The 12,848-nt window shown below is 45.8% G+C and overlaps 1 protein-coding gene across 1 annotated transcript in view; it reads left to right on the top strand.

Moving 5' to 3' along the window:
• The first annotated feature begins 536 nt into the window (after positions 1 to 536).
• LOC146782902 (beta-1,3-galactosyltransferase 5-like) overlaps positions 537 to 12,848 on the top strand; it is a 66,864-nt gene continuing 54,552 nt past the window's right edge. Inside the window, exon 1 of the mRNA XM_085637832.1 lies at positions 537 to 727. The gene's annotated coding sequence lies outside the window, so the exon portion shown is untranslated. The remainder of the gene's footprint in view (positions 728 to 12,848) is intronic.

Below are 12,848 nucleotides of genomic sequence, written 5' to 3'. Positions count from 1 at the left end.
AGCAGACATGCTAGCTAGCAATGAGCTTGGCTTCCTAATTTTATCACAACACACAATTTGTACTCCATGTAGTGTATAATGCCATACACATTAATGAGAAGTTATTTATTTTTCAACTCAAATTGTTTGACTCTGTTTATAGTTACTTGATAAGCCTTTAGAAGAAGAAAACTAATGAAATCACAGTTTTTTAAAAATCCTGTGATGTTATTATCTGCCTGTTAATACTTTTGTGGCACACAGTCAGTGCTTGCATTATGTGTGGGTAAAACATAAAATTGGCCTTGTGACTCTTCTAATCACAATCACATCAAATACATTCCAATGGCCCTAGGGGACCAGCAATTTACTGCTACTATGCCAACCAGGAATTTAAAACAATTGTTTGCACAGGGCATTATTTACAATTTGTCTTTTTTGTTTTTCTCAATATAGCTGCTCCTGTTGGTCTAGCCAGACCACCCACAAGGCAGGAGATAGCAACCTGCATGCGGCGGCAGAGACTGGAGCATATCCATCTTGAATACCGGCAGCTGGTGGTCCTGGAAGAGGAGAAAATGAGTGCACAACAGTCGGGTTCCAGTGCAGCCTGTCCATCTCAGCCTCCTAGCTATCCCATTGCTGGCACCAGCCAACTGCTGCCACCCCACCACACTGATAACAGGCCATTTTGCTGCATCCTGTAGCGGCTGGACACCATCGAGGGCAAGTTGTTTAGGTGGAGAAGGTGGGTTTCTTTGTAAATAATTAAATGGGAAAACTATTTTTATCTAAATTTACGCAGCCTGTTTATTATGTGCTTGTAACTTAAGAGAGAGCATAGCACTAAGTTATAGAGTATAGACTTATACTTCTCTAACCATTACGGGGAATGCTGACAGGATGGCCTATTTTGTGTACAACTATCTAGATAAAAAAGTAGCAGTTAATTTATTTCTTACTAAGTTAAATTTCATCCATACTAGTTGTCTTACCTGAATATACATGCAGCAATAACAGGGGAGGCATCACAACTCCACAAGCAAGGCCTCGCTTCCTATTCCACCCAGGTGAGCTCCAACTGTAGGATTGATCTGAATGATTGATTGATTATCCATTAGGCAACGAAATGGAAGTAGAAAGACTGAGTTAGTTTGTTATATATTTATCAAAGATTTACAAAGATTTACACCACCTAAGTACAAATGTGATGACAAAATGAAAATGCCTGATTGTGCTAAAATAGAAAAAATAGCAATACTAATAAGATATGGCTAATGTAGAGCTAGCAGTATTATTTGTGAAATCCTCAAGTAAGAAAAAATGGACTCAAAGTCTGGAGTAGACAAGCTTAGGTTAGGCGTTTACGGTTAGGCAACATAAGGCCTGAATGATGATGCTGACGACTGATGTTATTCATGCTATATCTAAAATATGGAAAAATTTTAATGTGCGGGCTGTAATGGGTAGGTGTGGGCTACTGCTTTGAAGATTCTACAGTAAGTTGGTATTGCTTTCACCACATCCGCTCCACCAAATGTGTGATACAGTGATGGTGACATTCAAGCCACACCTCAATAAATCACATAGCTCGGCGGAAGACGGTTAGGAGTTTGATCAATGGATGAGTAAAGGGATTTGAAAAAAGGTTTGACAAAGACAAACACTACAACACAAGGCCATCATTCATCTGGGCAATAAGCAGCAGCACATCATTCACCATCAGTCTGTTGTTAGAAGGAAACAAAGGAATGAGTATGAGAGAATACAGATAAATGAATTGCAAACAGTCCTTCTGCCCGAGACCCAATTTATCAGATATCTAAATGTTCTGTCTTCTAGGTTGGGGAGTAAACCCACCCACCCACTACTCTTAGTCAATATGATTGTTAAAAGGAAATGATACTCTATTGCGAAATTGGGTGGTGCATCTGCATTCTCCTCTGGAATGTCCACTCTTTGAGACCTGGCTCCACTGGTCTAGTAGGTAAGCAGGAGTGTTGTTGAGTTCAGCTAGCTTTTGCCTTTTGTTCGTGAAGGATACTAGAAGAAGTAATGTGGTTTGTAAAAGAAAAACTGTATTTTAGAGAAGGACAGAAGGAAGGTAAGCTTCATGAGAAGAGTATCAAGAAGACTTAAAGGCAGAGCAAAAAAATATAAAAGGGGGACTCCGAGTATCACTTTTGCCACAAGTCCAACATACATACACAGAGCAGGATTTCACAAACGCACCCCTCTCTATTCTACACAGCTGAGTACTGGGCCTCAGACTCTTGGTTTACCCTTGATCTGAAGTCGATAGATACCATATAACTTATTGCTTCTAGCTGTTGACGAGGTAGTCCTGCAGCTACAGTCCCGCCATGAGTTCTTCCATGAGCCTCCTCCTGACTCCGAGTAACGTCGTCCTAGACCAGTCATCCTCATCATGAATCATGATGACCCAGCAAGATAGACATGGAGTGCACTGCTTTTGAAGATCAAGTAGAGAAACAGAATTGCAGTATTTTGGAGAAGTTTTTGTTTTTTAACTAAAGTGACTGTTCTGGTCTCTGAAGAACCATGAAAAAAAGAACACCCTACAACTAAATCTGGCTAAGTGTGAAAGGTTTGATCACCTACAGGGAAAACAAATGAGCACCCATCACTCAAGCCACAAACAATGCAAATCAATAATCATCTCAAGAAATTTCTCATATTACATTTCAAAACACCCTCCCTCACTTTCCACCTCCACATCAATCATCAACCACAGCCACTCAATAATCTGATCACTTATTGGTGCAATGGTTGGTTACCTGTTCCACTCCAAGCTCGGTGGGAAGTACATTTTCTCCCCTTTAATGCAAACAACAGATTGGAATTTGTCAGTCTTGTAAGTAAAACAATTGTCTGGGGCAGCCATCCTAGATGATGAAAAAAACAGAAGAATCATATGAGCGTACCATTCAGGTTAATGCATTTTTGCTAAGTAGCTTTGTGAAAGTCAATCACCTCCAGGGAAAAAATGATCGCCCACCCCTCAGGCCCCAAGCATTGCAAATCAGTCATCTCATGCAAGTTCCAACGTTACAGTTCAACACAACACCCTCCCTCATTGTCTGCCACCACATGAATCACCAATCAACTTAAATCATCACTCACACAGTCAGTCACTTACTAATGCAATAGTTGAAGTTACTTCTTCCAATCCAGGCACAGGCCATAATTATCGATTTGAATGAAATAGAATTGCACAATGTGAAACCAGAAATCCTGCAATCAATACCGGTTTCCTCACCTGGCAAAATTAAGTGATCCTTACCAATTGTTTTTTTTCATTGTGTCTCCTTTTTCCTCATTATCACATGCAAGAGCATCTCAAAATACATACGTTCGGGATATGCACTGTTCAAAAACTTCCCTTGTGTTTGAATTAAGAAGCTCTAATGTTGTTCATGTATAATAACAGCCCAAGCCACCCAGAGGGTTCGATGTGATAACTGACTTCCCTCTAAGTTCACTATTGGCATTGTTGTAGGGTGGGAGTAGGCATGAATGTTTCTTCGTTAATTGTTGAAAACTATCACGTTAAAAAAAATGCTTCTCAATACACTGATATAATCAGATGTACTAAGGTGAAATGTTAATGAAATACACTTATTTTGCATTTTGAAAATAATTTGTCATATTTTTTTTATATTGCTGAAAGTTAGTTCTCTCTCAAGTAAAATGTAGTCCAGTGTGGTCGTTCAGCAGGTGGCCGCATGTGAAGGTCAGGAGGGCCGCATGCGCCCCAGGGCCATACTTTGAGTATCACTGATCTACACCAGTAACGGCAGTTTGTACTTGTACTGACTTGTAATTCTGGATAGAAATTGCCTCTATTGTCTACATAAGTCAATTTTGTTATAAGTTGAAGTTCTCTTGTTGGATCCATAGTGCACATTTGTTTTAGACTTTATTTTCAGTTTTACAACATCAAAAAAATGGGGAAAATCCTTATCATGAATGTAATTACAATATAACATTGATCAACTCCAAGGCAACAGACTGAAGTCAATCCTTACTCCACACAGTAACCAAAATTTCTCTTAATATATCATATATAATAAAGAGTATGGGTATTTAATGCAAGTTACAAACATTATAGTGCACCAGTGGATTACAGTGTACAGTGCAGTAGCGGCTCGTGGAGGGAGTGTTGCGGGGCGGTGGGGCAGGGCGGGGGAGGAGCAGGGTGGGGGGGTACTAAACTACGGAATATGGACAAACAGAGGTACGTAAACAAACAAAGAAATAAAACGAATTTCATTGAGTGCGCTGCATCACATTTGGCAATGCAGTGCACCAGGGGCGTAACACAGGCCCCCGCAGCCCCCGCAGTGCGGGGGGCCCCCGCGCTCCAGGGGCCCCCAAACTCAGTCTCAGCGGGGCCATCGAAGCAAGCCTCAAGTCTGTGCGCGCACCATTTAATTCATGATTGAAGTTCAATCATAAATAAATGGTGCGTGCGGCCCACGCCACAGTCAGCCGCACGACCTCTCCATTATTTAAATGGTACAGTGTTTGGTACCGCGGCGGCGCGGCCTCTAATTGGCTGGTGCGCACGCACACCCCCGGCCACCGAGGGACTTTCACTTTTTGCGCGCGCGGCGCGCGGGATAATAAAAAGTCTGTGAAGACTACAAGTGGAAATATAGCAAAAGCGGACTTGGGGGCCCCTGGAATTGCTACGCTTCACAGGTAAGCAGGCCCGGTTCTAGAGAGGGGAACGGGTGGGCCAGGCCCACCCCACCCAAACGTGAGCTTCGGCCTTCGTAGTGTTACAACAAACAAATGATGGACGGAATGCTGACAATGCAGACATTCTCCCCCAGTCAAGAGATCTGGGTTAAATCCATCGTTCTTTTGCCCACTACGCCACCCCAGTTCAGACATGGCCATATGCAAATTAGTCTTGACCCTGTGCCTCATGGGAACAGTCCAGACCGAACTGCCAAGCCATGTCTTCCCTGGACCGGAATCAAGCATCCTAGGACCGGTTTCTGGCTATCAGCCGTCATCAGCCAGGATAGCTTGACTCCAGTGGCGTAGTGAGCACGGGTCCCACGTCTGGGAATACCCATCCCACTTAGGGCGAAAAGCGTTACAACAAACAAATGATGGACGGAATGCTGACAATGCAGACATTCTCCCCCAGTCAAGAGATCTGGGTTAAATCCATCGTTCTTTTGCCCACTACGCCACCCCAGTTCAGACATGGCCATATGCAAATCAGTCTTGACCCTGTGCCTCATGGGAACAGTCCAGACTGAACTGCCAAGCCATGTCTTCCCTGGACCGGAATCAAGCATCCTAGGACCGGTTTCTGGCTATCAGCCGTCATCAGCCAGGATAGCTTGACTCCAGTGGCGTAGTGAGCACGGGTCCCACGTCTGGGAATACCCATCCCACTTAGGGCGAAAAGCGTTACAACAAACAAATGATGGACGGAATGCTGACAATGCAGACATTCTCCCCCAGTCAAGAGATCTGGGTTAAATCCATCGTTCTTTTGCCCACTACGCCACCCCAGTTCAGACATGGCCATATGCAAATCAGTCTTGACCCTGTGCCTCATGGGAACAGTCCAGACCGAACTGCCAAGCCATGTCTTCCCTGGACCGGAATCAAGCATCCTAGGACCGGTTTCTGGCTATCAGCCGTCATCAGCCAGGATAGCTTGACTCCAGTGGCGTAGTGAGCACGGGTCCCACGTCTGGGAATACCCATCCCACTTAGGGCGAAAAGCGTTACAACAAACAAATGATGGACGGAATGCTGACAATGCAGACATTCTCCCCCAGTCAAGAGATCAGGGTTAAATCCATCGTTTTTTTGCCCACTACGCCACCCCAGTTCAGACATGGTCATATGCAAATCAGTCTTGACCCTGTGCCTCATGGGAACAGTCCAGACCGAACTGCCAAGCCATGTCTTCCCTGGACCGGAATCAAGCATCCTAGGACCGGTTTCTGGCTATCAGCCGTCATCAGCCAGGATAGCTTGACTCCAGTGGCGTAGTGAGCACGGGTCCCACGTCTGGGAATACCCATCCCACTTAGGGCGAAAAGCGTTCCAACAAACAAATGATGGACGGAATGCTGACAATGCAGACATTCTCCCCCAGTCAAGAGATCTGGGTTAAATCCATCGTTCTTTTGCCCACTACGCCACCCCAGTTCAGACATGGCCATATGCAAATCAGTCTTGACCCTGTGCCTCATGGGAACAGTCCAGACCGAACTGCCAAGCCATGTCTTCCCTGGACCGGAATCAAGCATCCTAGGACCGGTTTCTGGCTATCAGCCGTCATCAGCCAGGATAGCTTGACTCCAGTGGCGTAGTGAGCACGGGTCCCACGTCTGGGAATACCCATCCCACTTAGGGCGAAAAGCGTTACAACAAACAAATGATGGACGGAATGCTGACAATGCAGACATTCTCCCCCAGTCAAGAGATCTGGGTTAAATCCATCGTTCTTTTGCCCACTACGCCACCCCAGTTCAGACATGGCCATATGCAAATCAGTCTTGACCCTGTGCATCATGGGAACAGTCCAGACCGAACTGCCAAGCCATGTCTTCCCTGGACCGGAATCAAGCATCCTAGGACCGGTTTCTGGCTATCAGCCGTCATCAGCCAGGATAGCTTGACTCCAGTGGCGTAGTGAGCACGGGTCCCACGTCTGGGAATACCCATCCCACTTAGGGCGAAAAGCGTTACAACAAACAAATGATGGACGGAATGCTGACAATGCAGACATTCTCCCCCAGTCAAGAGATCTGGGTTAAATCCATCGTTCTTTTGCCCACTACGCCACCCCAGTTCAGACATGGCCATATGCAAATCAGTCTTGACCCTGTGCCTCATTGGAACAGTCCAGACCGAACTGCCAAGCCATGTCTTCCCTGGACCGGAATCAAGCATCCTAGGATGCTTGTTTCCAGTTCAATGAGGACCTGGCTTGGCAGTTCGGGCTGGACTGTTCCCATGGGGCACAGGGTCAAGACTGATTTGCATATGGCTGGGTTCAAACTGGAATGGCATGGTGAGAAAAAAACGATGGATTTAGGCCCAGATCTCTGTACTGGGGTGAATGTATGGCATTGTTCTGCATTCTGTCCATCAATTGTTGTTTTTGCAGTTGTCACCCCGAGTGGGAAGGGTATGCTCAGACGTGAGTCCCTTGCTCTCCATGCCACTGGAATCAAGCTATCCTGGCTAACGAGGGCTGAAAGCCCGAAACCGGTCCTAGGATGCTTGTCTCCAGTCCAGGGAGGACCTGGCTTGGCAGTTCGGGCTGGACTGTTCCCATGGGGCACAGGGTCAAGACTGATTTGCATATGACTGGGTTCAAACTGGAATGGCATGGTGAGCAAAAAAACGATGGATTTAGGCCCAGATCTCTGTACTGGGGTGAATGTATGACATTGTTCTGCATTCTGTCCATCAATTGTTGTTTTTGCATTTGTCACCCCGAGTGGGAAGGGTATGCTCAGACGTGAGTCCCTTGCTCTCCATGCCACTGGAATCAAGCTATCCTGGCTGACGAGGACTGAAAGCCCGAAACCGGTCCTAGGATGCTTGTTTCCAGTCCAGGGAGGACCTGGCTTGGCAGTTCGGGCTGGACTGTTCCCATGGGGCACAGGGTCAAGACTGATTTGCATATGGCTGGGTTCAAATTGGAATGGCATGGTGAGCAAAAAAACGATGGATTTAGGCCCAGATCTCTGTACTGGGGTGAATGTATGACATTGTTCTGCATTCTGTCCATCAATTGTTGTTTTTGCATTTGTCATCCCGAGTGAGAAGGGTATGCTCAGACGTGAGTCCCTTGCTCTCCATGCCACTGGAATCAAGCTATCCTGGCTGACGAGGGCTGAAAGTCCGAAACCGGTCCTAGGATGCTTGTTTCCAGTCCAGGGAGGACCTGGCTTGGCAGTTCGGGCTGGACTGTTCCCATGGGGCACAGGGTCAAGACTGATTTGCATATGGCTGGGTTCAAACTGGAATGGCATGGTGAGCAAAAAAACGATGGATTTAGGCCCAGATCTCTGTACTGGGGTGAATGTATGACATTGTTCTGCATTCTGTCCATCAATTGTTGTTTTTGCATTTGTCACCCCGAGTCGGAAGGGTATGCTCAGACGTGAGTCCCTTGCTCTCCATGCCACTGGAATCAAGCTATCCTGACTGACGAGGGCTGAAAGCCCGAAACCGGTCCTAGGATGCTTGTTTCCAGTCCAGGGAGGACCTGGCTTGGCAGTTAGGGCTGGACTGTTCCCATGGGGCACAGGGTCAAGACTGATTTGTATATGGCTGGGTTCAAACTGGAATGGCATGGTGAGCAAAAAAACGATGGATTTAGGCCCAGATCTCTGTACTGGGGTGAATGTATGACATTGTTCTGCATTCTGTCCATCAATTGTTGTTTTTACATTTGTCACCCCGAGTCGGAAGGGTATGCTCAGACGTGAGTCCCTTGCTCTCCATGCCACTGGAATCAAGCTATCCTGGCTGACGAGGGCTGAAAGCCCGAAACCGGTCCTAGGATGCTTGTTTCCAGTCCAGGGAGGACCTGGCTTGGCAGTTCGGGCTGGACTGTTCCCATGGGGCACAGGGTCAAGACTGATTTGCATATGGCTGGGTTCAAACTGGAATGGCATGGTAAGCAAAAAACGATGGATTTAGGCCCAGATCTCTGTACTGGGGTGAATGTATGACATTGTTCTGCATTCTGTCCATCAATTGTTGTTTTTGCATTTGTCACCCCGAGTCGGAAGGGTATGCTCAGACGTGAGTCCCTTGCTCTCCATGCCACTGGAATCAAGCTATCCTGGCTGACGAGGGCTGAAAGCCCGAAACCAGTCCTAGGATGCTTGTTTCCAGTCCAGGGAGGACCTGGCTTGGCAGTTCGGGCTGGACTGTTCCCATGGGGCACAGGGTCAAGACTGATTTGCATATGGCTGGCTTCAAACTGGAATGGCATGGTGAGCAAAAAAACGATGGATTTAGGCCCAGATCTCTGTACTGGGGTGAATGTATGACATTGTTCTGCATTCTGTCCATCAATTGTTGTTTTTGCATTTGTCACCCCGAGTGGGAAGGGTATGCTCAGACGTGAGTCCCTTGCTCTCCATGCCACTGGAATCAAGCTATCCTGGCTGACGAGGGCTGAAAGCCCGAAACCGGTCCTAGGATGCTTGTTTCCAGTCCAGGGAGGACCTGGCTTGGCAGTTCGGGCTGGACTGTTCCCATGGGGCACAGGGTCAAGACTGATTTGCATATGGCTGGGTTCAAACTGCAATGGCATGGTGAGCAAAAAAACGATGGATTTAAGCCCAGATCTCTGTACTGGGGTGAATGTATGACATTGTTCTGCATTCTGTCCATCAATTGTTGTTTTTGCATTTGTCACCCCGAGTGGGAAGGGTATGCTCAGACGTGAGTCCCTTGCTCTCCATGCCACTGGAATCAAGCTATCCTGGCTGACGAGGGCTGAAAGCCCGAAACCGGTCCTAGGATGCTTGTTTCCAGTCCAGGGAGGACCTGGCTTGGCAGTTCGGGCTGGACTGTTCCCATGGGGCACAGGGTCAAGACTGATTTGCATATGGCTGGGTTCAAACTGGAATGGCATGGTGAGCAAAAAAACGATGGATTTAGGCCCAGATCTCTGTACTGGGGTGAATGTATGACATTGTTCTGCATTCTGTCCATCAATTGTTGTTTTTGCATTTGTCACCCCGAGTGGGAAGGGTATGCTCAGACGTGAGTCCCTTGCTCTCCATGCCACTGGAATCAAGCTATCCTGGCTGACGAGGGCTGAAAGCCCGAAACCGGTCCTAGGATGCTTGTTTCCAGTCCAGGGAGGACCTGGCTTGGCAGTTCGGGCTGGACTGTTACCATGGGGCACAGGGTCAAGACTGATTTGCATATGGCTGGGTTCAAACTGGAATGGCATGGTGAGCAAAAAATGATGGATTTAGGCCCAGATCTCTGTACTGGGGTGAATGTATAACATTGTTCTGCATTCTGTCCATCAATTGTTGTTTTTGCATCGGCATTCGTAGTGACATCGCAAAGGCCAATACAAAATGACATATTTAATTTAAACCGTTACTCCTAACATTGTTTTCTTTCCTATTCTGGGGGTTGAGTGATTTGGCCTGGGCTCTTTCTCACACCCATGCCCAATCACCCAACTCCTTTTAGAAAGGTGGGCTGTGTCCTGCATGTAAGGGGCATAGCGAAGGGGACAAGTTCTTTATCTGGCACTTTTGTCTACCGTCCTGCTGTGTGGATATTTCCTTTTCTGTTCAGCGCTAGAGAAAATAAGTTTGTTTATTCCTATTCACGTTTCCTGACCCTTGCAGCTGCATATCAGATCAGGCTGTGACAAAAAGTGTAACCAATGGAGTAGGTAAGAGAATGTCTTACTATTTGCTTTTATTTTTTATATCTGCACATGCTTCGTGTTTTTATCATCATCATGGCCATGGATGCAAGACAACAATAAAAATGTCCACATAACTGGTGATTAATGATCCTGCTGGAGAGCAATCCTTTGCCTGTTGGTAGTTTTAGAATGCAGATAGGCTGTATTTTATGTGGATAGCTCAGTGGGATACTGCCTTTGTCACAGAGATTCTTGTGTAAAAAGAGTTTGGGCCGATATACATTTTTATTAGTAAAGCCAACCCCCAACCACTAGGGTATGCTTTAAATCCTGGGTTTGTGCCTCCCCAGCCCAAACCCTCTTTAAATATACTACCCACCAGTATGGATGACATGTGATTCCTACACCTTGTAATCCTCATTGGCTTATGTGGCATTCCCTATAGACTGATTTACATATGATTTTTTGTCTCTGTATAATGTGTGCGTGGTGTAAAGTACTGTGACACCCTACACTGATATGAGTAGCGCTATACAACAAATGAAATGCATATGAGAGAGGCATCGGAAAGATGAATGGCACTGTTGGAGGGTGGTAGTAATGGTATCTGCAGAGAAAGAGGTCATTGGTGGGGCGCCATAGAAGACTTTCGCACTAGCGCTAAAGCCGGCGCTGTCATGGCCTTTCTGGTTTTATTTAATTAGCAGTCAGGTCATTAGTGCAACTGTGGAACATGTTAAAGTGAGTGCTAATTATATTTACTACTATAGTCAATGTTTTTCAAGTTTGAAGGTGATTTTACTAAGGTTTTATATGGAAATAAGGCAAGTGGAGCTGGATGGTGGCTGATATGGGGCTGGGGCCCAAGGTCAGCTGTGAGATAAGGTGCACTGGAGAGTGATGGTAGACAAGTAGATAATCAGGCCTGGAAGTACTTGTGTTGAAGCCTGGCCTGTTGGAATTTGAGGGTTTGCTCTTAGGTTCAGACATTGCTCTTACTTTCAAATTACTCTCCACATGCTCTGTATACACACAGAATCGATCCATTGTATCATGGTGACTGTTTGCAAGTAGATATGATGTAATCTATGGCATGTAGGCTACCACAAGAAGCGACAAATTGGTCCCGCAGTGGGCCCACCCAAATGCATCCTTGGCCCACCCAAAAAAAATCCTGGAGCCGGGCCAGCAGGTAAGACTGTGGCTGTGGCTGATGTGTCGCTTTCGACATCTACCGCTGGCTGCAATGTCCGTGTCCTGCTACTGTTATGTACAACCGTTGCTGCTGTGTTGCCACGAAACTGTAAATTTCTAGAAAAAACTCGCCAGGGTTTGATGTTATATCACCTTTACGCCCTTTAGAAATATAGTTACTCCATTGTCTGTGCAATCAAATATCTCTTAAAAAAATTCCGGCCTGTAAAAAGGATCTTTAAAAAAAAAAAGTTTGGTTTGTTCTGCAATGTGTAGTAGGCGTTAGCATGTATTCTTTCACTCTTGCTTCTATCAGTGTAAACAGAGCAGATGGTGCAAAAAATGTGCGACATCAAGCTGTTTCTTGGTTTACTGACTGTAGTGTGGACAGTATCAACCCATTCTTTCACTGGCCACTAAAGACACTATCACGTGTGATGCAGGAACAGGGCTACTGTAATTCTGCAAAAATTTCCAACACTGCAGGTGTTCAGTAATTCTGTAATGTAAATGTAACATGATATTACAAGTCTTCGACCGACGAATGAGGAAACAGAGGATGTGGACCGAGATTCTGACATTTCAGATATCATTTATGGACCCATTCTGTCAGGTTTCATCTGGTGAAATGTGTGTGTGGAAATCCCAAAGTGTGTGGCATTACCGCACTTATAGTAATATCAGCGTGGGCAGAAACTCACATTTGCGCCCAGAACCATATTAAAACAAAACCGGGGATGAGGCCTGGGTCTGTTCCGGCTTCTTTCATGTTTGCTATTTGGACACTAGATGAAATTGGCCATAAAAGTAGACTCCTGCAGTGTAGACTTTATTTTCATCACCATGTGTGCCTTGAACCCTGTTGCCCGATATTTTCTAATTCCACAAGACTACGCACACATTTTAGCAGCTATTACACCCTTAATAAAAAAATTAAAAAATCACATTTCATTCAATTTGTAATTACCTCCCTGTGTAGTTGTAGCTCAGCTCTGAAGCTAAATTATATCCCTCACCCAATCCTACTTATCATATCATCCCCCAAGCTCTCCCACCTCCTTCCACCTTTACTCTCGCCTCTTGAGATAATACAGCACGTCAAGCCAATTCACTGTAACTATCTGGGGAAGGGCCTCTTTGCCCCTAGTAGATAATCTACTACACAATCTTTCAATTACTTGCTCCACTCAAAGGTATGATAATCTCCACGGAACCTGCTACCATAAAACGAAACGGAGAGCTCTGATTGGTAGAT

Source organism: Triturus cristatus, chromosome 12, assembly GCF_964204655.1.
Source record: "Triturus cristatus chromosome 12, aTriCri1.1, whole genome shotgun sequence".
In the NCBI taxonomy this organism is placed as follows: domain Eukaryota; kingdom Metazoa; phylum Chordata; class Amphibia; order Caudata; family Salamandridae; genus Triturus; species Triturus cristatus.
Note: the sequence above shows the minus strand (reverse complement) of the source record. Positions and strands in the feature narration are given on the sequence as shown.